The sequence below is a fragment of the Paralichthys olivaceus genome, chromosome 13 (genome assembly GCF_024713975.1).
Source record: "Paralichthys olivaceus isolate ysfri-2021 chromosome 13, ASM2471397v2, whole genome shotgun sequence".
NCBI classification, from domain to species: domain Eukaryota; kingdom Metazoa; phylum Chordata; class Actinopteri; order Pleuronectiformes; family Paralichthyidae; genus Paralichthys; species Paralichthys olivaceus.
Window position 1 is genome coordinate 15,024,836 of NC_091105.1, and position 25,207 is coordinate 15,050,042.

At 41.4% G+C, this 25,207-nt stretch overlaps 1 long non-coding RNA gene across 6 annotated transcripts in view; it reads left to right on the forward strand.

The window, feature by feature from the left end:
• The window catches only part of LOC109632128 (uncharacterized), a 106,234-nt gene that overhangs the window by 65,780 nt on the left and 15,247 nt on the right, over nt 1–25,207 (forward strand). For all 6 annotated transcript variants that reach the window (XR_011245925.1, XR_011245926.1, XR_011245927.1 and 3 more), the window contains one exon: nt 10,380–10,592. This is a non-coding gene — a long non-coding RNA (uncharacterized lncRNA). The remainder of the gene's footprint in view (nt 1–10,379; nt 10,593–25,207) is intronic.

Consider the following 25,207-nt stretch of genomic DNA (forward strand, 5'->3'; position numbering starts at 1 on the left):
CTTTCAGCATGACCCTTGACCTTTTGTGACTGACAGGCTAAATCTAGCCACCCTGCCTCTCGCTCTCTCCCGCTCTTGTCTCCTTTTCTCCCCTCTGTTTCCTGACTGATAGCCTGTCAGTGGGACAAGTTTTCAGGCGAGCACAATATATGTGTGTGTGTGTGACGATGGGTGGGGGAGTGTGTGAGCACGACCGAGACAGGCGGGGAATGGGAGTACGTTCAAGTGTGTGTGTGTGTGTGTGCGTGTGTGTGTGTGTTTGTGAAGGTGTGTGCACAAGCTTAGGGGGTCACAGAGGAAGACAGAGTCCAGACATCTCAAAAATAACAACCCATATAGTCGTGAAGCTGTATGCTTGATTTTATGTGTGTCTGTGTGTGTGTGTGCGAGTGTGTGCGTGTCATCGGAAAGAGTATCTGGTAATTATTTAGTCAGGCTTTGACCTTTGACCCTCTCCCCTGACCTCCCACATCCTGTTCAACCTGGGAGAAGATGGACACACATTCATGCATATGCACACCCATCCACCCTCACACACAGACACATTCACAAATGCACTCAGTCACACACACTCTGGGTTTAGGGGATTTATGTTTGTGTGGGCTGGAAGTAAATTCGAGGTTTAGTGATTTTTCAGTAACGTGAGTAGTTTAGGGCAGAAAAATATGAGTGGACTATCAAGGAATGTGCGAGGAATTGATTAAATGTGTTGCAGGGATGATCACACACACATTAAGGAGATAGAGCTGAAGTTCGGCTTTAATACAATAGCCCATATTTCAGCATTTGTTTGCATCTATTTTATAACTTTTAACAATAGAGGAAACGGATTGAGCCTAAATAGCCAGACAAAAGGAGGAGAAACAGAGAATCTGACAAATCAAGAATGCAGTAAATTTATTATTGAAAGCTTTCTGATGATTAACATTGTCATTGCTATTTATTTACCCTGCGAAAACCGGACATTTTTTATTTCATGCAATAAAGTGATCCCAAATAGTACAAAGTATCACCCTGCTGGAACCTGAAGTTCCTTTCCCGCTAGTAAATTAAAGGAGAAGGAAAAACTGCAGAAGTCGCTCGGGGCTCTTTCCCTGCTGGATTACATTACTTTGTTCTTGTGATAACATCTACTAAGAACCTCACATTAGCCTTCATAATGTCCGTCTTGGCTCTGTGCATTCACATATGACCAGGTTTATTGGGTATTTGGGTTCAAACATATAACATAAACATATACAGTTTGAAATATGTCAAATATATATATATATGTGTGTGTGTAAGAAGATATATAATTGTTAGTTTCTTTGTCTATTACACATTAATGACTGTCAATTAGCTCTTATCTCATCTCTCAGTGACATTCTTTCCAGTGGGATGACTAACTCCTTGACCCCTGACTGTGCAGTTACAGCCACTGATGATAGTTTAGTTGTGGTACATGAATCGTTGGTTAACCAGGTTAATGTCATGGTTTAGTTCTGGTTGGATTTTGATGTCTCTGTAAGCCTTGTGACTCCATTGTTGTATCCATATCATATAATTGCAAAATATCCATCATCACAAGATGCTTCAACATAAAACATAAGGAAAAGGAATATATTGGCCCATGATGACATTTATTTCCCTTAGTCCTCCTGAGTTATCACACTTCACACAATAAAACAGAATGCAGCAGCATAGAAAACAAACAAAATAAAAAAACAGTACAGCATTGAAGTGGAATTCAATAAAATCACTTGAAAGGGCAGACTCAATTATGGTCAGGCCTGGGTTTAGCTGCAGGGGGAAAACTTTGTTTTTAACTGCTGGGGCTGGGTGAATGGGTTGACTTGGTGCCTGGGCGAGATGTTTGTTTGGGCCGTGTATGTCGCTGTGAGGGTGCGGGTGTGTTTGTGTGCGGATGTCTGAGCCCCTATCCTTGATTCCAGGATGAACTTGGACTTCCTCCCTTTTCAAGTCATCTGCGCAGCCCAGACTGACCCAAGACATTGTTAAATTAGTCACCTCTAAGCCAGCTCGGCTCTCCTGTGAAGTTTATTGTTCTTGTAACATGACTCTATATTAAGAAGCCAATGCAGCAACTGCAGTTTAATATATTTCACAGATGGTTTGAACATGGTGGTGAGATTTCACAGAGTACATTTACTTTGTTACTGTATATTTTTTTTTGTAGTTGTACTTAACTATAGTAGGTTGTAGTAGGTTCATATATCAGCAAATATCTGTACTCCACTACATTTTTACTATGTAATGTTAATTACAACAGAGGAATTGGTCCATTGATCCAATCAGAGTGGGCAGGCAACGTTAGGCCCTGCAGCAGCAACATCACTGGTGAAGAAACACGTGAAATGGATTCGGGGCCACTGCCAAGACTCAGTCATAATAATGTAGTATACTGGTGCATTAGGGAATAGGTTACACTCTGCAAGTACTTTAATACTTAAAGTATATTTGAAAGAGAGTACTTACCTTTACTCAAGTAGAAAAGGTAATGCAGCACTTTTACTTTTACTTGAGTACATTTCTGTCTATATATATATATGTATGTATGTATAAGTATGAAGAACTGGAATAAAACACCAAACTACAGATTCAACCCATCTTTCAAATGATTCTGAGGGTGTGACTTTTTGTTTGTAGACATTCTGAACATCTTGGTAAAAGTTGCTGTGTGTTGGTTTTATCAGTGACCCTGGGTTTGATGTTTGAGCGGAGGGGTTTGGACATATAGTATAAATTGCTTTCTGTCAGAAATGTTGAAATACTAACCATAAGGGGCATTCACTTCAACTTGGCAGCATACTTTCATGATTTATTTATTCTTTAGTTTTTTTTATTACTTTTTTGTTGAGTAACCACATCTGCGACACAATATGTTCCCATGTCAGTTTACCCATCAGCGTATAATGTGGTATGGATTAGTATTGATTACTCTGAATGCCGCCCACGTGGGATGTTCTCCAAGTTCCCAGAGGTGTTCGTTGTCGAGGCTGCAGATGTGTACTTGTTCAATGTCACCTCACAGCAAACCTGACCCGCGTGACTTTTCCCCTTTGGGAGGGTGAACTTTGACCCTTGGAGGAATGACCCTTGATCTTAACAGGTCCTAATGGCGCAGAGAGAGACTGGTGGTGACGGGAGACAGATGAAAACACACATACATGTAAAGGCTGACACACACGTGTGCTGGTGCGCAGACACTGGGACCCACTAATAGAGTGGAAAGTGTTGGTCTGCAGGCCTGAGGAGTGACAGGAGAACCGTGAAAACACACACACACACACACACACACACACACACACACACACACACACGTTGAGAGCTCAGCTTACACAGGAAACTGCTGAGACATGCAGTTCATGTCTGTTTCCATGTTTATGGACCCGGCAGACTTACAAAGGCAGGAGAGCAGACACACACTCAATATGTGTAACCCTTTTTTTTTTCTATATGCTCTGTTAGACAAAGTTGTGCCTGGTTTTATCAGCCCAGAACTTCAGGTCAACTTGACTTTGTTTTATTACTGCGTATGCACAAGACCCCTGAACAACATGCATTAATAGTGTGCATGCAAACACCTTATATACAGTAATTGAGTTTTCTGAAGGTTAAACTGGACACAAACTAATTGGTTTAGGCCTCAGAGGGCTTCATCCTCCTAAAATAATGAGCCTCGTAGTTTACCCTTTACTAAAGCTCCCCAGTAGACCACAGATGGCCTTTCAATTACCAAGCTAAAACATGCAGAATGGCAATGCATGGCATTATCAATGAACATGCTAGTGGGACCACCACCTTCTCAACTCCTCATGAGTAAGCAGGCCACCAGCGCGCACACACACACACACACACACACACACACACACACACACACTTGCAGACATATTCAGGCACATATGCAGACAAACACACAAGCATATGGCGTATATGCACACACTCACACGCACGTATGAGCACACATGTGCGCGCACACACAGGGCCAGATTACTTTGCTTATTTGCTTAGCAAGCAATCTTTGCCGGGGTCACCACGACTCACCCCTACACTGCACCAATCTATAAAGCCAGTCCTGCGGGACCCACTCAAGCCAAGGTATTTGTAGAGTGATCTGAAGTTTGGTTCTGTGTGGCTGCTGACTTGGACACATTGTACCCACAAAAAAATAAAAAGATGAATGCAGAGTGCAGTGAAAAACGACTGTCAGGTTATTGATGGTGAAACTATCAACACAACATCAGGCCATTTATTATCTGATTTTGGCCTTGATTACTTTTCTTACTATATTAGCTAAAAGATGAGACTAGGAACATTCAAACTAAGAAACTGACATTTAATAATAATGATTTGCCAACGGAGAGTGAAAAATGAAAAAAGGTGAAGACTTAAAATCTAGAAGTATTGTTTTTGTCACTGTATAAACACATTTAAAAGTTTGCTTTCAAAGCACACTATAGTGTTCCTGAATAGAAAAACATGGTTGTTTTAAGGATATTTTCACAACTCTATCACGCTAAAATATAATTACTGATCATAGATGTTTTTTCTTTTAGTAGCACAGAAATATGCAGGAGAAGATAGAGGCACAAAGCCTGATACTTTGTCACTGCAATGAGGAACAACAACAAACTAAACTATCGTAACTGCTGAACTGATCAAAAAATGTTTCCGGAATCCTGAACTATTTTCTGCACATCATTATGTCGTTATGTATGTATTATACTGCAAGTTTACACGGTGCTTTCATTCAAACAGCTTTATGCGTGTATTGTTCGTTGGGCCATTCATACACACTGCAAACACACAAACAAGCTACTTTTTAAGTGCTGGAGTGACCATCAGATCAGTGTATCCAGTTTCAATGGCCCAGGGACACTGAGACACATGGACAAGAATTGAACCTTCGACCCTTTGATTAGCGACCAGTGCTACCATCTGAGCCTCAGGCGCCGCCATGTCCAACAGAAATTGAAAGCCAGTTACAGATTGTTTCATGTGTCTATTCAAGTGTTGGAAAGATGCAATGCTCACTCCAGTAATATTTTCTATCTCAAACTGCTGCAACCTTTATTCCCATTGAAAATCATTGAATATGGTTTATGCAAAAGTCTGGGAGTAGAGAACTGGAACAATTAATTGTGTGTCCATCATTTGTTAGTAGAGTTGACAAACATAGTCCAAATGTCACAAAGGAATAATAAAGTTTAACATGTAATCCTTTTTTTTGGCAAACTGAATTACAAAATATATACTAATGAACAGACAAACAACTCATGGTGGTGAACCTCTGTGATATTTTCATCAGCGTGACGGTTAAATGTTACTTTTGGATGTTTTACGTGTGAAATATTTACTTAAACTTGTCTTCTTCCTAACAGGGTCATCCCTGTGACATGATGGGATGAGGAAGTTGTGAAACGCTGTATGGTAGTCCTACTGTTTAGGAATATATAATTCTCTATTGATATGCTAAGAAGACATTTGGGATCGAGGTTTTAAAGGCAGATATCCACCAGGGAGTTGTGGGCTTGCTGAGGGTAGCTGCATAATCAGCTCTACCATCAGCTAACTGATGTTCTGCATAATAGAGATGGGATTTCTGGGTCAGTGTGTGTGTGTGTGTGTGTGTGTGGCTGTGGTGGTGGGGGTTTGTCCTTTTATCTGCATGGATGTGTGCATGTCTGCATGTGTATGCATGTGTGTAGAATATGTCTGTATGTTTATCTCCACATGTGTATATGTGTGTGTGTGCATGTGTGTGAGGGGCACTGACCTCTTTCCCCACAGGGAGGACAGTCCCTGTCTCATTAGGTAAGAAAGATTGAGAGTGAGATGGACAGACAGGAAGGGAGAGAAAGAACAAAAAAACAGTTGATGGAGAGAAAGACAGAGAGCAGCAGAGGAAGGCAGGCACAGAATGTAGTAAGGGGTCAAAGGTCACACATCCATTACTACAATGAGCAGGAAGAGCCATGGCGAAGGAGGTCATGACGTTTTCTGATTCACAGAAAAAAGACACACACACACACACACACACACACACACACACACACACACATCCCACTTCATGGGGTATATGTCCCAATCCAGACCTGACTGTGCCTTAATTGAATCAAGACACAGTGTGTGGGTGTTTGAGGTTTAGGAAACAGGGGAAGAAAGGATCCATGGGTGGATGATGGAAGAGCGGGTTTGTGTGTGCATGTGTGTGCGTTTATATAGACTGAAAATCTGATAGTCAGGCTATGTGTGAGTATGTGTGTGTGTGTGTGTGTGTGTAAGTGCACCCGTGGCTTCATCTGTATTCGTCAGCGTGTGGTGGTGCACACATTTGAGTAGAAACGCGTGGGTGTAATATACATTTGAGTTTGGGATTACTCAGACCTCTGGAGTCTTGCTCCAGCCTTCGTGCCTGGCGACACAGAAGGCAAGTTATTTCTTTTAGAATTGGGTATAGCTCTTTTTTTCTCCCAGACAAAGCAAGGGGTTATATAAGAACAGAGAGAAAAAAGGAGAGAGGAGGGAGAAGAGACTACAAAAGCATAGTATAAGTGAATCAAAGGATAAACTGTAGCGTGGGTTATTGTGCATATAATATCTGAGTCATTAAAGGATATTGAAGTTAAACTTTGTAGGAGAATGAAAAAAATAATAATCAGGGATGAGAGAGAAAGACTGAGGCTGAGTGATGGAGAAATGGTGAATGAATGTCATGATAATCCCACAGAAATAACAAAAAAAAAAAGGCACTGAAGTACAAAGCAACCACAACAGAAGCCCTAAACTTCAACAAAGTCCACCCTGTTATGATCACAGAACGGTGCGGTTCATCTGACAGGAGGCTCCTATAGTTATTACAGTCATAATCCAAACTCCTCCTGTGTTCATGTTACAGCACTTAGGTCTACACATGGACCAAAGATCAGGTTCTTCAGTCACTTGTGGAACCAATCTGCGTCTTTTAACCTGACACCAATACTTCCATAGTGTCCCAGTGGTTCAGCGTTTTGATTCTCCCACAAAGGTCCTCTCATACTCTTCTTTTTGTCAGAGTTTACATTGCTCATTTGAAGGGTTCCATTCAGATATGTTGTTGTATTAGAAAGTGAGAAATGACTGGGTTCAGGATGAGAGAAAGATCGATGGATGTAGGAGAGGGAGAAATGCGGAGAAACAGCCGAAGGGAACCGGAGCGTTGGACCGAGAAACAGACAGACACCGAGGGCAGAGATAGAGCGAGAGTCATCGAGGGAAGGAATAGAGAGGGGGAGAATTAAAGAAACCACAACAGAAGCCATAAGCCCACTAAGTCCCCTTCTCCTGATGATGGTGTGGTGTGGTGGGAGACCTGGCACAACTTTGTAGAGTGCAGCCCTTTTCTAAACATCCCATCCATACACCCAGTCAGGGACAAAGTCACAGCTAACCACATCACAGAGTCTGTGCGTGCGTGTGCGTGTGTGGTTAGCTCCCAGGCTCACAGAAGGCATACGCTGCCTGAGCGTGTCAGAGCTGTCTCTTGATCTCATCTGTCTTTTTATTGCCTAATCCCTGTCTCTCCACTCGTTCCTCTTTTCCTCCCTCTGCACACCCCTGTTTTTGCCCTTCATCTTCTCTCGTCCATTCGCTATAGATGGGTTTCAGATAGAAGCCAAACCACCATATGGGCCATTCATGCACTATCCTGATGGTTGTGAGCGAGACCATGGTTCGCTCATGAATGTTTCATTCTGGTTTACATAACAGTGGCTCAGCTCTTTGGTAGCGCACGCTGAATGTATGATTACAAAATGCTGTCTGTTCCACTCAGCTTATTCTTACTCTGTCTGTCTGTCAGTCTCTCTTTCATTCTCTGCCCCTTTAAATTTGTCTCTGGTTTGCTTTCTGTCACATTTCATGAAAATAACATCATGCAATCGAGACAAACCGCCATCACACTGAACCCTCTGCTTTTTTTTCCCCAAATCAACTTGCTTTATGGACAGGACATGTTTCATTACCTCTGCCAAGGAGGTAATCTTTTAATTGCCACAGTCAGCAGAATTATTCAACAACTACTTGGCAGATTACCAGAAAACTTGGGAGAGGATGCAGTACGGGTCAGAAAAGAGCCAAGTACATTTTGGTGCAGATCTGGATCAGAGGCAGATCCACTGCAAAGTAGGTTGTTTTCAGCATTTTCATTGATTTCACAGAAAATAATTACTGGATGTTGATAATGATGATTATATCTATGAGCAATTTCATGCAGATCTAAATAAATTAATCTGGAAAAGCAAGTTTTAATGTGGCTTCATAAGGGGACGGTTGGGCCTTGGTTGAGGTATGCGCGAGTCCCCTTGTGTTTTCACCAGTTCTCAAAAACTACTGAACAAATTTACATGCAATTTTGTGGAGGGTTGGAGCACGATTCAAGGGAGAGATTTTGGAGCAGAACCAGTTAAATGGATAGAGTACCGAGTCCCCTTTTTGTTTGTGGTATAATTGCATCCACAGAATGAAATAATGGATAAATTAAAAGACAGACATTTGGCATAATAAAACGATGATGGTCGGCAAAAAATAAATAAAGAGCAAAGAGAAAGAGCTCGGAGATCACAGATTAAATTTGTGATATTCAATGAAAGATTATTAATCTGCATCAGAGCAAACGCATAATGAAGAAGAGCTACAGTATATCCCAGAAAAATTCTTCTTTTATTTCACCTTAAAGAATCAATCTATACAGAACATTGAGGCAGTGAGTGCAAGTGCATAGATGATTTGTCTTCTATCTGTCTTGCCTAGAGGCAGCAGGAGACAAACTATCTTGCCATACTTCTGTTTCCCCTGAACAGAAAGAGGAAGCCTTTTTATTTTCTGGCAAGGTCGTGAAGCTTGGAGTAACTTTTTCAAAACTTTGGTCATATTTTATTCCTATCGTTTTTGGGATGCACACAGAGATAGTGTTTTATTTCTCCACTCTGTGATATTGTGTCCTAAGTAGAACTCAGAGACTGCTGACTGCGTCAACCTTCCTAATGCTGCTGTTGTGTTATATGTTTCTGCAGTAATATGAGATGAGACGTGATTTTTATGTCACCCTTTTATGATTTTGTCTACAGTTACTGCAGCAGGTATTCATTTTGTCCTCCTTCAGGGCAGCTATCGCTCCCTCGTGTCAGTCTGTCTGACTTTTAATTAACATCCCGATCAACTTACTGGGTTCAGAGTTTCAACTCTTCTGCCTCAAACAAGGCCCTGCCATTAATGAAATAAACTACCTCAGCCTTTTGACTCTAAAGGCTAAATTTACATAAGAGAAGGCACAGCTCAAATTCCAGTCAATTTGCTCATACAATCTGCCTGTAATTAGGGTCTGATTTACTGAGGCAACAGATAATTAGACAATCAGTGGCTGGGACTGCCTTCTAGGCGCATTCTCTGGGTGAAGGAGGATCAGCTTCTCTGCTGTGTCGTCTCCAGCGACAGTTCACACTGAGAAACAGAAGTTCTGTGTGAGACATTTCTGGAAGACGCTGCATGTGAGATACGTACTCTGGTTGAATGAAGAGGTTAATTTCTGGTCATGAACATTAAAAGAGTGTAATGTTACATTCATACAACTCCTTTAATGCTCTTTTTTGGACCAAACTAAAAAGTCATAATCACCACTGCGCAGACTCCATATGTGCAAGGTGGCAGCGTACGTGTCCGGCAATATTATGGCTCTGGCTAGTGGGAGGAGGTGGAGCGTGTCGTCTGTCTTTCTATACACTCTGACATTTAGCGTCTGTAGACTGTAGATGGGGCAGTGTGTCTGCCGTTAAAATGCTTCTGCAGTGCTAAGCTAAGCCATGACTATGTACTGTACGAGTCAGAGTCCCTCTAACCAGCCATAAATGTGAAAATAGTTAATGTGTTTCCATGTCGGTCATCTGCTATTTCTGCACCAGTTGTGGCCCTAACCTCGTCTTCTTCAAACACAGCCTTCAATACAGTGCATGAGTCAGGTTCTTCTATAAACACGGTGCTGAGCAGACAGTCACCCACAAATGTCTGCCTACGTCTCCACACATTGGCAGATATCCTACAGCAGGGGTTCCAAACCTCTCTTTAACCTACCACTGGAAGCAGTTTGACTCCTTCCATGACACCAGGTCATTAAAGGATATTAGGAGCTGTATGAGAAGAGTGATGATAATAATCTCCTTTATATTCTCTCTTGTTAATGCCATCTCATATCTCACTCTTTGTCTCTTTCATCACTTATTCGGTCAGAATCTCAGACATACTCTGTCTAGCCGTTTGCAGTGGTGATAACTGTACATGAGTCAGGCCTTCTGGTATGCTTTGTTGAGATTTTCTCCCTTTCTCTCTCTCCTGCTCCGTGTCAGGTCCTCTCTGCCGTTTAGTAGACTGTGAAGCTGACAGACGATGCCCATGAATGATGAATGATGACTGGAGGTCTGTCTGATGCCAACAGAATGCATAATACAGCATGGATACAGCGATTCCAGTCCTTCCCAGCAGAAACATAGCACGGTTACCGCATCACCGGCAGATCTACCCCTCAGCGGAAAAGTGCCTATGTTTGACATTACATTCAGGTATGTTGTTTCTTTACCTGGAATCCTAAACCATCCAGTTATAACAGTAGATCAAATAATTCAGTTTGGCAGCTTTAAAAAGACTGAGCTGGTGAGACTTCAATTACACTGTAAAAAACAGATTATGTCACTTTCTCTTAAAGATGAAATAATGTCTCCATGTGGAGGCCATGCCAAACGTGGGTATTTCTTAAGCTTTTATATCTTATGATGCAAACAATATATTTGGATAAATGAAGATTCCTAACTTGATCCTGTTGACTTGTAAAGTTTTGAACTCTCACAAACTTTAATGGTTGTATACATAGTTGATTTGAACCTTTAATCCAGCCTATTGAAAGCATCAAGGTGCTATATAGTGTACCTCTGACCCTATACTTCACCAGCATCACAAGATTCCCATCCATCATTTCATACTTTCACATAAATTATGAATGCTTGTTCTTGTTTTTATGCTACGAGGACATTTCTGACCTTTTGCAGAAGAAGTGGGAGTTTATCTGTTTCCGCACACACTTTGTCTGTGTATGTTCATGGAGTGGGCGGACGCAGACATGTATACAGACATGGATTACATGTCTGCATCACTGTGTTTCTGCTTTTGAATGTGTGGGCACGGTTATACCCAGGGTGCAAAGGCATGTTTCTGTGCACGTGTCGTGTATGGCAGGCATGGGCTGCAGATGCCTGTAAGCACTGTACATGTCTGTGTGCCAGTGCCAAAGCATGTGCAGTTATAGTGCGCAAAGAGTGTGTGTGTGTGTGTGTGTGTGTTCATGTGTGTGTTCCTAGTATGTAGGTCACCAATATATTCCTGATGAGGTCTAGTCCTCTGGAGAACTCTACAGATATGAGGGTCTAAATTAGACACTATTATCTGTGTGTGTGTCAGCATGTGTGTGTATGTGTGTGTGTGTGTGTGTGTGTGTGTGTGCATTCAGCGAGAGAAAGAGAGACAGAGAAAAATAGACACCGTGATTAGACAAGGGCCTCATAGGCATGCATTTTCAATTTTGTGCACATGCTTGCTTTTACATGTACAGAGCAATATGGCGGGTGTGTAGGTGTTAAATTGCATGCTATTTCCAGCATGTATGTGTGCGTGTGTGTGCGTGTACATGGGTGTGATTGCATGTATGTGTGTGTAAAAAATGACACACCAGTGTCATCTGACAGGCTTGTTGCCTGTTACCACTGACCTCGGACTGTAAACCTCAACCCTCAATTTTAACGACTGTTGGCTCAGAAGGCCCGTCCATACTGCTGTTCGCAAGCCAAACTGCTAATAAGCCTTGAGCACCAATCCAAGAAAACTATGTGGCCAATTGCATAGCAGTGTCCATGTGTTAAGGTGTTACAATATGTAGAAAACACATGCAGAACCGATAAGAAGTGTGTTTGCAGTGGGATTAAAGGGAAAAAAAGCTGCATAGAATGCACTAGAAATTATGGATTATGCTTTTAAGATGAGTTTTCAGGACAGCTGAATGTTTTAACGAGACATGTTTTTGGTCAATCAAACCTGCTCACAAATGATTCCATGGTTAGCAGTTATACTTCGATTAAGCACTTCCACATGGGTGCCATTAAAGCACCAAGGACAAAGATAATGAGGTTTCTCTTTGGCATACAGACTTACGCATCTTAATGTCACTTCCTCAATAAAAAAATGTGGCGTTCTGCATAGCCGCTGATCTCGGATGGTTTTTGTGAAACATTACATGTAATCCCCCTTCATTTCATGAGTTCTACATTTCCAGCCAGCCTCCTGTCTGTAAGTCACCGGGACAATACCACATGCAGTCAATCTGTCAAAGCAATTCAGAATTTTGCTCAAGCTCAGCCCCAAAAAGTTATACTCAAACCCGGGAGACATGAATGGGAGTGAGAATGTCTACCTTTGAAAAGCTTCATGCTTTGACCAAATCATATGCTGTCACTTCTAAGCTTTAGAAGGCCTGCACTTTTCATCAAAGCCCTTGATGGCTACCTTTCACAGTACTGTCGAATACACCCTCAAAAGCTTCCCTCCCTCCTTTCCTCCCATCCCCTCCCAAATCTCTTTCTTCTCCCCTCCGATGTCGACTGCCCCTCTTCCCTGCCTTTTCCTCCCCCCCTTTCTCAATCCTTCCATTCCCCTTGTCCTTAATCCCTCCCTCCCTCCTTCCCTTCCCTCCTCAATCAAACCCTCAAATCCCTTCACGTTTTTTTTTCCCCTTTCTCCGTGCATGTGTGACTTCAGTACTGTCAAGGTAGATGAAACAAGAGAAATTCAGATTCATCACAGCCATAACCTGCCATGATAATAATCCGCGACTATTCTTCCCATGTGGCAGTAGGCCAGTGTTACTGGCCTTTTTGGGGTTTATTTGCATATTTGTTTCCCCTTTGTTTCTTTTGATGAATTATTTACAGCAGAGTGAAATGACAGCGGAGATCAGTGAGGATTGCTGTCATGGGTGGATGGGTGCCTTTCCTCCTCTTTGTAATTATTCCCTGTTTTCCTGATTTTCAATCAAGTTTTTCCACTCATGTTCCTCCCGGTGACAAGAGATGAGAAAAAGAAAAACACACATCCATTTTAGCATTGCCAGTGGAACCTTTGCACTGTCTAGCGGGAATGCAGCTGCCTTTGTTGTCGTAATGATTTCGGAGCAGGAGAAAGCAGGAAAAGAGAGGAGTGAAGGGAACGAGAGTGAGAGATCAAATGGAAAAAATACTGTAAAACACAAATGTGCTGGGAGGGCACCCCCCCCACACACAGGAGAGCAGAGCGAGAACACACACATCCTGCTTTTCATCATTCAGCCAATCAAGAGACTTGATAAACTATAATTAATCGGCTCTGTTTTTCATCCCTTTGAGTTGAGATTGAAAGTCAAAGTCAAAATGAACTTCCAGGTGCTTCAGGTTCAGACCACAGATGTATTTGCACACAAAGCAATGTTGTAATCGCAGTGAGCTGTGGCCACATAGGGCCCTTGATTGTAAGCCTCACAAACTGTACTCGGTGTGTACCAGGGATCTGCCGTCGGAACACACACTCATGCACACATGCAACATACTGCCACTCTGTCCCTGCATTGCCCTATCCAGGAATAACAATGCATAATTCATGTCCCGGAGTCTTGTCTGCAGACAAAAGTCAGCGTTTGCATTTATTATTTATTGAAAACAGTTCACATGATGAATCCTTTAACAAACAGGATCTTCCAGTCAGCACTGCACCTACTTCTTCTTCTCTTGCTGTTTGTGTTTTGGCATACATTTAAGTGGGCTCATTAGCCGAGATGAGGATGTAAGGAGAGGAGAGGAATGGCAGTGGAAAAAGAGATAGAGAGGGAAAGGGGGAGTGAAAGGATTGAAATGAGGCTAAAGGATAAAGGGAGGGTTTTTGTAAAGGTATGAATTAATGAGGGACGTGTGCATCAGCAGCTAATTAATTTAACAATGAAATGCTTTAGGGAAAAGTTTTAACTTTTAGGACTTCATCACAATGATACAGTAAAAGTTTGCTATCTCCTCCCTGTGGGTATTTAACATGACTTAATTGCAATGCAAAACCTGGAGGTAATGGATTTGTGTCAGTGTATATTATTATAATCTTTTTATGCTTGTTGCAACAGCAGTACTAACACATCAGTAGAATGACTACAAGAAAGGTCTCCAGCACATACACACACACACACACACACACACATACACACACACACACACACACACACACACACACACACACACACTGTCACAGTTACACTTGTTGTGTGGACAGCTCACAGTGAGGATGGGAGGCAATTGTAGAGCGAAGGGAGCATTTGCAATCCTATGCTAATGCAGTTATCATTTATTCTGGAACACATGCCTTTTTATTCCCCTTCTACGCCACCCCTTCACCATCCATCACTCATCTAAGGCATGATGTATTATCTTTGCGGAACGTTTTATATTCAGTCTCCCCCTTAGATGGGTGGACACACACGCGCACTTATTTTTGTTAAATAAAAAAAAATCAAATCTGCTCCAGCAAAGGTTGAATAATTGATGGGTTATGTTAAAAAAAAGGAATGAAATAATCATAGTCTGTTGGATGTTGGAGGAACATCAAACCCAGAGTCGGAGCTTGGCAGAATGGGCTGAGCAGGGTAAGGGCCTTATGTATTTGGGACGGCTGCCCTGTGAAATAATAATGAGTAGCAAAGAAAGGGATTAGGAGATTTTTGTTCTGCACTGTACCTGACACTCTGTGCGTGCTAACCCAAAGAACAACTGAGCACATCTATCCTGCATTAATACAGCAATTTTTTTTATAAAAATGGAGTAATTGGTTGGTGGGCTGGAGTCCATCAGGCCTGCAGTAGAAAACGACACCAGTATCACAAGTGATGATATAATGGGACAATGTTAGGGGAAGAAGAAGCTGCAGGTACACCAAGGATCCAAACACAGCATTTATTTTATTTTGATGATCTTAATGGTAGGGTTGGTCATTCTGAAACATTATTTTATCGTATTTCAAGTCCATCAATAAATAAAGTAAAAATTATTGGCAGGGATACCTGTCCGTCAAAAACTGACCCTGTCTGAGCTCTCACTGCACATGACCAAGTCGGAGAGACACACACTGCTGAAGCAGAGGCGACAGTCAGAAGTTACTGAGTCAGTCGTTGAAAAGTCGGCTTCTGACAGTTTTCAGTCCGTGCACGTTCATGGGCTTTTGGGGGGCGTAGCTTTGCATGAGGGCCGATGGGATGTATGGGTTGTATTCTTTCAGTGTCTCCTCTTTCTAGCTTTGACAGGATTACCTACTCTACATTTAACTCTGTTTCTCAGAGAACAAGTTGTCGAAGCGCTAGAGAACATTACCTATTGATAACAGCCACCACCGTGTGCACAGCCTTAAGTTGTGAACATACATTGCACATTATTTGTCACTTTACTATGCTATGAGCTCATGGTGATGGTAAAACATAATAATATCTGCTTGGTTGCCACTGTGGACTAGTGGGGCTTGTTTTCATGGCTATAAAAGTCATCCATGAATATATACATGCTGTATATCTCTCCACACACACACGGACACACACATATATATATACACACACACACACACACACACAGTAACACACCACCATGCATCATTGCTTCGAATGAAGATAAACTGTTTTTATGTTTAGGACCACCTTTTAAGATTGTCCCCATTTGGGATGCAACAACAGTGTGTGATGAATACATTCATTCCAAGCTCCGGTGAGAGCTATGCAGCCGTGCATCTCTCTGACCAATATCTTTTCATGATTGTGTGAAGCCTGTACAGTATAGATTTTCCCATACAGCAGCAGCACAGGGATAAAAATGTTTTTTTTTATTATTATTATTGCTGTTTCAATTTCCCTTTCACCATCTGTGTTTTTTGTTTAGTCCACAAGTAGGGACAAGAGATGTCTTGGCTCTCTCTTTCGCTACAAGGGTTAGAATTAGGGTTTTATGGATACTTAGAGATAATATACATACAAATGACGGACACAGTGTGTTAGCAATGAGATGTGTTGCCTGGGAGAGAGGGAGGGAGAGAGGGAGGGAGGGAATGAGATAAACAAAAAAGGTACTGTAAACTGGATTAATTTGAAAGGAAAATGCTGATTTTAAGTCAGAGTTGTTTCTTAGAAAAATATCATTTTGCAAAGAAGCTTATTTAAGGTGCAGACCCCCTAAATAAGGCCTCTGATTGAGTGAGGGCATGGGGAACACGCTGGCTCTTCTCAATTCAGTAAAGGATAAAGTATGAAATCAGCATGGTCGAGGTTTCACTTAAAACTAAATTCTGCCGTTTCGTCCTCATTTCTGCTTTTTGCATCCAAACTCTTCCTTCCATGCCATTTCTGAGGCCTCGGACTAGCAAGAGTCTTCGACTCAGGGGGCTTATTTTATTAATTCACTGTTTCCTCTGTTAAAGGCCCCCTTCTTTGTAGTCCACATTGCAAGAAGACCACCTCATAGGGATTTTCCCCTTCACCAGGTAACCACAAAGGAAGAAAAGAAGCACATTATCCACATGTACAACATACCCTCGAACACGCGCATGCACGCACACACACGCTTTCTGTGCTATACAAAGCTGACCACCAGCACAGCAGGAAACACACGCATGCACACACACGGCATATTATCTTTATGAGGTGTTATACACCAGTGACCACCAACACAGGGTCTCACTGTTCTCTAATCCACACTCAAGCTGAAAAGACTGCTCCATGCAATGGAGGGATTACACTGTTGGATTAATAGGAGTTTTAATTTGAGTCATTGTAAGAGCCCTTGATAATAAGAATATGTGCAGGAAAGAATAGTATGATATTGTTAAATGTGCTACAACTGCACATTTCAGTCCCTGCAATCACTGCAACACTCTGCATGTCCGTCTTATTTTCTGTGTAGCTGAGGATGACCGTTGAGCATTGTAAAACCGTGAAACCAGTACGACCCCATTATCTAGCAGCATCATTACTAGAACTAACTTTACTGTAATGTTTGGAAAATGTTGTCATGTAAAACATCAGCCTACTTGCTGGCTGCAGGTTAACTGTGCTCTACTTTGTAGTAAACACATACTTGTTATTAAAAGCACTAATCTGAATATATTATAAATGAGCCCTCATGAACATTGCTAGTTCAACTAAACAAGTTTGGCAAGACGAGCTCCTCAAATACCCAACATCCTCTACGTCATGATGTTCATTCTCATGCCCTGTTCTGATTATATTACTGCCGCTATAATTTTTACAACCATAATCATAGTTTTATTTTCTTCCTAGTCATCAGAATGAAGACTTTAAGCAATGAAGTTAAAACCAGCAGGCAAGGAGTGTTATCTGCTGTATGCAGTTATATTATTGTGCATGTGCGCTGCAAACACACAAGGGGATACAAGTGACTGCTGTACAAACAAGGTGAAAGCAGAGAGAGAAAGAGAAAAAGGAGGAGAAGAAGCCAATAGACAGGCAGAAAAAACACAGTCTGGCCCAAAGAACATTTTCAGCAGGGTGAAGAAAGCTTGATGAATAGATGGATGACTGGATAGAAGGAGGGAGTGGAAAGGGGAGCTGCTTACCATTCCTAAAGGCAACAATAAAGCCATGGATTTAATCATAAACAAGTATAAACAAGGGCAGGCTTAGACAATAACACTGCATTTTTCCTTGAGTCATTCTCTTGTCTTCTGTCTCTGTCTTTATCCTACCAGAAACCTGACAGCTGTTTTCATCACATCTGCCTCTTTGTGTGAGAAAGTATAGCAGAAGCCTTATAAGCACAGAACAAAAATAAAATGAGAAGTTTTGTGTTAATTTAATCAAGTTGGATTAATCACATTTTGCACAAGGCCAGTGTGGTGCATTATGATTTCATCTCAATAGGAAAGAGGATAGAACAAAGAAACACTAAAATCTCAGTGGTCGTTGATCCATTCGACTCAATAAAACCTTATTAAACGTTGCCCTTCAAAACTGGAATAGCTTTCTGAAAGTGCTGCTGGAATTTTAATCAATCCCCTGCATTAAAAAATAAAATTGAAAACTCTGCAGATGTCTCAAACAGCAGAGGAGGATCTGAATGTTGATCACTTCCCCCGTCGGTATCCAATGCAGAGGTTGGAAAATGATTTGAATTCCATAAGTGACATAAAATAACAACACCTGTGTCATTCTGCTTCACTTTAGTCTCATTTTGTTCAAATAGACAATCACTGCTGAATCCGTACAAGCTCTCGTTTATTCTGTGATGCTTAACAAATATGAATGAATGTGAATGAAAAGAGGGGGCAATGCATACACTGTGGCCTTAATATTATATATACATTACTGTATAAACTATATACTTGTCCAGCTGCAGATTGGTAATGACACAGTTTTCTTTACACAACATCAAATATCTTTGCAGATATGCAGCACTCTTTGCCGCACTGTCACTCGCTCCATGTTGAACACGTTGACACATCCATAAAGGTTTCACTGTCCTCTGCAGGCAGGGTTCAAAAATTTACTTGGAAGATTTCACAATTTCACTCAACATGATCACACAACATGTGAACAGTTCTCAGCAGACAGCAGCCCTGGTGTGGAAGAGCGAACTGTATGTTGCCTCCATCTGTTAGATCGGCTCCAAAAGTGTACACACACAACAAACACACACAGGCGACACGATACCCTGCTCATGACACAAACGATCACGTAAATGGAGTGATGTAAAATTTACTTTGTGGAATTATAAATGCTATGAACCACTCACTGGTGGAGCTTCAGCTTCACAGAAAGCAATGAGCAACACCACATTGAAAGAACCATTTAAAGCTCAAGCTGCATGCATCATTCTTGTTGATATAATTGTCAAACAAGTTATTACTACATGGATTCATGGGGCAGGGATGACAGTTACAAATGAGCATAAGGGAAAAATGTCTTAATATATTATAAGGACTGGATTGTCATTTGATTAATATTGTATATTATCAGCAAGTCAGGTTAAGATGGAGTGGCATTCATTTTTTGAAATGTAAATTGTACATTGATATTTCGGCTTTCATACATAAAAGCAGACACAACTGAACACAACCACTTGTAAACTCACTGTTTATAACAGAAATGTTGATCACGTGCTCCTTGAATCATCGCCTGAGCAAATTACAACAGAAAAAAAAAGCTTAAGTTGCAACTTTGATTGAAAGCAAGTGGTGAGATTTTTAGATGATCCAGTGGATTTCACAGCTTGACGTCTGTCAGACACAAATACTATGTCTACAGATATTTTTATCATACCATAATATCTATGCTGGGGGGATAATTATTTAAAGCTTATTTTGAATATACAAGGTGAAAAACACCAAAGCTGCATAAATACATAAGTGGAAAAATGCACCGGAATAGCCTTCCCTCATGTGGAGACATATATTTGAATATAGCTGCTAACACTGTAATGTTTTAAGCAGTAAATTGGGATGTGCTTCAAGATCGGCAAATTGGGACATCCTCGTTGATATGGAGATGCTTTTGGCGAGGAAAATGGCACGCCTCATGTATTATGCTAAAAAATACACATTTGGAAGTGGAGTCTGATGCTGTGAGCAGGAAATTGGGGTAAATTGGCACATTCTCCCAGCTTTACATGAATTGTGCTCGTGCTATTGTCAGGGCGTTACAGGGTGACAGACACACGGGCGAGGCCTGACACATGTTTTCGGAGCAGTTTAAAATTCAAATGCTCCTCATGTGTGAATACAGACACCTGGGGTAATCAACTGGCTGTGTGTGTGTGGTGTGAGTGGCATGCGAGGCTGTGTTTACCCATAAGCCCCTCTGTCCCTGCCTGTCTGGTTGTCTCCCTCGCTATCTGGTGTCAGGTACACTGTCATGTGTGCTGACTTATTAAGAATTATGCAGGTAGAAGAAAAAAAAAAAACATTGTTTGCTGCATTTTTATTTTAAAAAGGGTTGAAATTACAGAGGCAAGTATTTATTTATTTCTTGTGCACGTGCAATGGCTGATCTCAGAGCTATTAAAAATGAATTTATTGGTAATACCCTCCCACTCGTCCTTCTCCAGCTCCCTCACCTCACGCACTCATTTTCTCAATGGTATCTCTGTCTCTTTGTGTCAGTTCACTTCATTTCATTGGCATGGGGTGTGATTCACTGTCTCTATCTCTCTTTGTTCAGTTTGTCTCTCCTTTCATTCCCGGCCTCCATCCCTCTCTCGCTCTACTTCAAAAAAAAAAAAAAAAGAATCTGGCATGAAATCGAGACAGGAGAGTGCCCGCTGTTTTTTTTCTGACACACTCTTCCTTTCTTAAATCAGAGCCAACTGAGGCGAAATCAGGTTATTACCTTTGCTGTGTTTTTTTCTCTCTCCTTCTCTCCCTCTCTCCCATTCTTTCATTCAAGGTCTGTAAAATTCTACTCTTTGAAAAGAAACAGAGGGCAGCCGGTCAGTCAGAAGAAGGGGTGTGAGTTGGATTTGAGAGGGGATTGAAGCATAAATAAAAAATAAATTAATTCTGAAGTGTGAGATGGACATCCAACAGGGTTTGTGTGTGTTTGTGCGCATATGCTCGCCTCTCTCTCTCTCACTCACACACACACACAAGCATTATCATCATGTGAGATGGTGTCGACTGCCTGGTCTGGTTTGTTTTGGTCAGATATTTGTGATTCTATTTTTTTCTTCCATTGCCTTTCATGCTAGTGAGCATCGACAGCAACATTTGTCTGTATGTGATCTTAGAAACATCAATTGAAACAACTCTCTTACCACTGGGCTAGAGAGGGGAGAAGTGGGAGAAGTGGATGGCCAGTGAAGGAGGGAGGATAAGAAGACAGTAAACGTTTGATAAACAAACTCCGAATAACTTTAGATAATTTCTCAGAGGGAGAGAGAGGAGGTGTGGTGGTGATGAAAGAGGTGGCGACAAATAGGACTTGACTTTCAGTAAAGGTGAGTGAGCTGGATGGAGGGATGGAAAGACAGAGAAAGTGGTGATTTTTATATATGACTTACTTCAAAAACTGTGATGGATGGATGGATGGAAGGAAGGGAAAGGATGAATTAAGTTATATTAAATAAGAAAGGCTAAAAGTTGAAGGAGGGTAGCCTGAAAAAGCAAGGACGGTCAGTAAGCAGCACGGCAAAGAGTCAAGCACTCACGTAAACAGCCACGGCTAAAGACGGATGATAAAGACGAAGGAACAGCCGTATAAGTGATGGATGATGAGCGATGGTGATGGATGAGTGAGTGATTGGAGGAGAAAAGAGGGCGGGAGAGCTGTAAACAAGTCTGAATAACCTCATAACAGAGGCAAACCACTGGAGGAGGGACGAATGGTCGTTATGCAAAAGATAGAGGAAAGCAAAGGAAAAAGTAACCTCCTTCAGTGACCTTGGTGAGAGAAGAGAAGGAAATGAATGAAAGACTGACTGAAAAATAAGACTGCGATCCTCAGCAAGTTAATAAAATGGAATCAAGAGAGTGGAAGGAAAGATGGAGGTCACAGAGGCAGAATACAGAGGTGATGTTTAAGAAATGCACTAAGATTAAACAGAATCTTTTCAGTGAGTGTTGTGTATGTTGAGACCATGTTAATTATGAAACTTCTGTCTTTTTTTGTCAGGCATTGTTGGGTCATACACCTTTTACAGCAGAATTAGCAGGTATACGCAGTTTTTAAATGAAGGTGAACCTACTAAAAAGGCGATTGACTCCTTGCCCATAAAGGAGTTTGCCTTTCTGTTTTTTTCAGCCCACGTGAGTCATATTTAACATCATAAAAGCATCAGAAGGGGAATCAAAACACACAGCAGAAGAAAGCACCATGGAGACCAGTGACAATATCATGTTAGTTCGACTATTACATTTTCTACTGCAGTCCCTCTTTCAAAGTCAAAGGCGGCTGAGCAAATTTAGATCGCTTGCAACTTACACGATATGAAGAAAGAAAAAAAACGTTAGCATTTTGTTCCTAAGATGTATAAAACAGTAAGTACATCAACGTTCATGGCTTTTTTTAGTGCCAACACAAAGAAAGTCAATGCACCACATGACATTACGCCAGGACATTTCCAGCATCAGTATCCAGACAAACTAAAGAAAAAGAAATTAGTGCATTCATGTTTCCATCACTGCCAGTCAGAGCCGGAGTAGATACAAATTTGTGCCTACTGCAGAGTCATTCGACCCAGGAGTGAATGTCAATTGTATTCAATTCTCATTGCAGACAAAAGCCAGATGTTTGTGGGGGTTTTGTCAGCTGGAAAAGAATAAGTAAAGGAATGATTGAGAGCTGCAGGAGGGAGTTCAGTGTTTACATGTGATGAGGAGTCACATGGGCCCTGTAGTCACACTCTTCTGTATCTCTGCCCTGCCAGAGACAGCTCCACAACGTCACAAGACTCGACACAACAGACCTGACGAACACTTGACCACTTGTCCACAGGAGAAGCAGGAAAATGAGGCAGGCTAGTGCAGATGTTAGATTGAAATAGGCTCATTTAAAACCATAACTCAGATGATAAATAACCAAAGCAAAAAGAGGGTCTTTTTTAAAGTGCGCGTGTTATTTATTCACTTGAAATAAATCTAGAGCCGAGCCTTGCCTGCTATGCGGAAGTTCCTTTCCAATCCAATTCACCTGATATGTTTTTTGAACTGGAAGAAAGTGACCCGGTTCAAAGCTACACAAACACATGGGGAAAAAAAACCAAACACTTTATTAAAAAAAAATGACGATGCCAACCACTGAGCAACAGAGCCACTTCAAGCATTTCACTAGAACAAGGTGCAGTGGTGTTAACTGTGTAGGTGTGGTGTTTTTCCTCGAGTCTGTTATTGTAAAGTCACTTTTAGCACTTAGATTCCAAGACCATGTTAGATTCAACTACTGTGTGTGTGTGTCTGTGTGTGTGTGTCTGTGTGTACACTGTACGATGTGTTTATAACTTATTTATTCAAGTTATGTAGAATTACAGATTTCACACTATTTAATCGCCGTCCCATTGCTGATGTTGCAGGGACACACCCACTTTGAAATCACACTATTTGACCATTCCTAAAACTCGTTTAAAAAATATTTGTTCTACACATGTGTTTTAAAGCCTGAGCAAATCTTAGTCTGGGATTGATGAATGAAATGAATTCATGACTTTTCCAAATGACCTCCATTCCTTCGCGGTGAGAGCTTCTCAAGGCTGCTCTGTGTTCGTCCCATGCAGCAGCCCATCCTCTCACCTGTGCAAATTACTGTGTGTAAACAGACTGGATCGCTGCAGCTTCATGTGGTTAGCCACTTCCCTCGCCGGGACAGGGCCTACTCAGGAGAAATAAGCCATTTCCTGTTCGCAGAGGGAACGATATGCCCCAACTGTGACTTACTGTAACACTTTCCAGGTGCAGGGTGGATTTTTATCTTGCTGGAGAATGTACAGTATTCAACAGGAAGCACGGTCATCCATTTCGAGTTAAGCGCTTGCTTTCATTGGTTGAATTTCTTTAAAAGTGTATACAATCTTTAACTATAACATAATAACATATGTATTGTGTAAAAGAAACATCCTGGAATGCTGATTCAAATATTTCCAATTGGGTCAAGATGAAACAGGATTTAGTGATTACATGCAAAACACTCATGGACATAATTCAACTCGGTAAATCCCGTTTATTAAAGCAATATGGCAGCTTTAGGGTCATGTAATTACAGACATATGACACTCAGCGTAAAGTCAACTTGACTCGAGCCCTTTCATTTCCTATGCACCTGTTCTGCGGACCTGTATGACAAAAAGTGAGAGCTGAACACAAACAAGTAGAATGCTCTATTTTAGCACTTTTCTGGTTTCCCTCAGATAAAACACCTCATATATCTGCACTCATTCAGCCACTTCTTCAGATCATCTGGAAATCTGGCTGCTTTTGGTTGCAAACGCAGCACAGAAGCTGCTTCGCTTGAAGCTATGAAACGTTCGTCAGTGGCTGATGTAAGTGAATACTTGTTTATCAGACCGATCATCTCAGAGATCATGCGAGGGAAGACACTGTTCCTAATTGGTTTATATCATATCTCTGAAAAACTTATAGCTCCTTGTCACTTTGTCACATAATTTGATGTCTTTTTAATGAACGATATTCCAAACTCGGGCAGAATCCTGAATGCCGCTGATGACAGCTTATTTTGCAAGCTGACTCCTCCTGATCTTCTACAGTGATACGCATGTTGCACACACAGCATAAATGATCCATCAAGTTAAAAATACACAGGTTTAAAAATATATGCTCCGAAAGAAATGCTCTAAGATTTTCTTTTAACAATGATGCAGTAAGTGTTGGATCAATTATACAGAAATAATCAAACATTTACCACACGTTCAAATATAAAAAAAATATATCAACATTTAAAGTGTATGAGTTAGTAAGATCATAAATATACAATGTGTTTGAGCGTCAAGAATATCTTATGAGATATGTGTTAGTGCTTTAGATCATCATTTATACATCCTATAAACTTTTTAAACAGTTTGTAGAAGTGCCCTAACAAGGTCACGTCAAACACTGCTCTACTTTCCAAGCCTGACCTGTGTGTGTGTGTGTGTGTGTGTGTGTGTGTGTGTGCGTGTACAGTAAGTCTGTGTCTATGTGTTTGTGTGATAAAGAAGAATTCCTGCCAGAGTGGAGGCATGTCCTGGCTAATTCACAGGCCAAAGCACACAGGCAGTTAAGTTTCCATGACCTCAACTCCATGCTGTCAAAACACGCACACGCTTACTCACATCTACAGATACACACATGCATTTGTGCGCACACACACACACACACACACACACACACACACACACAAACACACACACACACACACAATGTTTCTTCCTCTCGCTTTCACTCTCCGTTCTTTCTGTCTTCCTCCCTTCCTGCCGTCTTTCATCTCTCTCTCTCACAGCTGCCTCCTCTCTCTGAATTGCAACATTTAGTCAATTACCATTCAGTTCATTGTTAACCCACAGAGGAACAGCGTTCTGCGTTCTGTCGTGCCACAGGAGTTCTGTCATCTTCAGAGCAATTACGTCAATTAGCTCAAATTTAA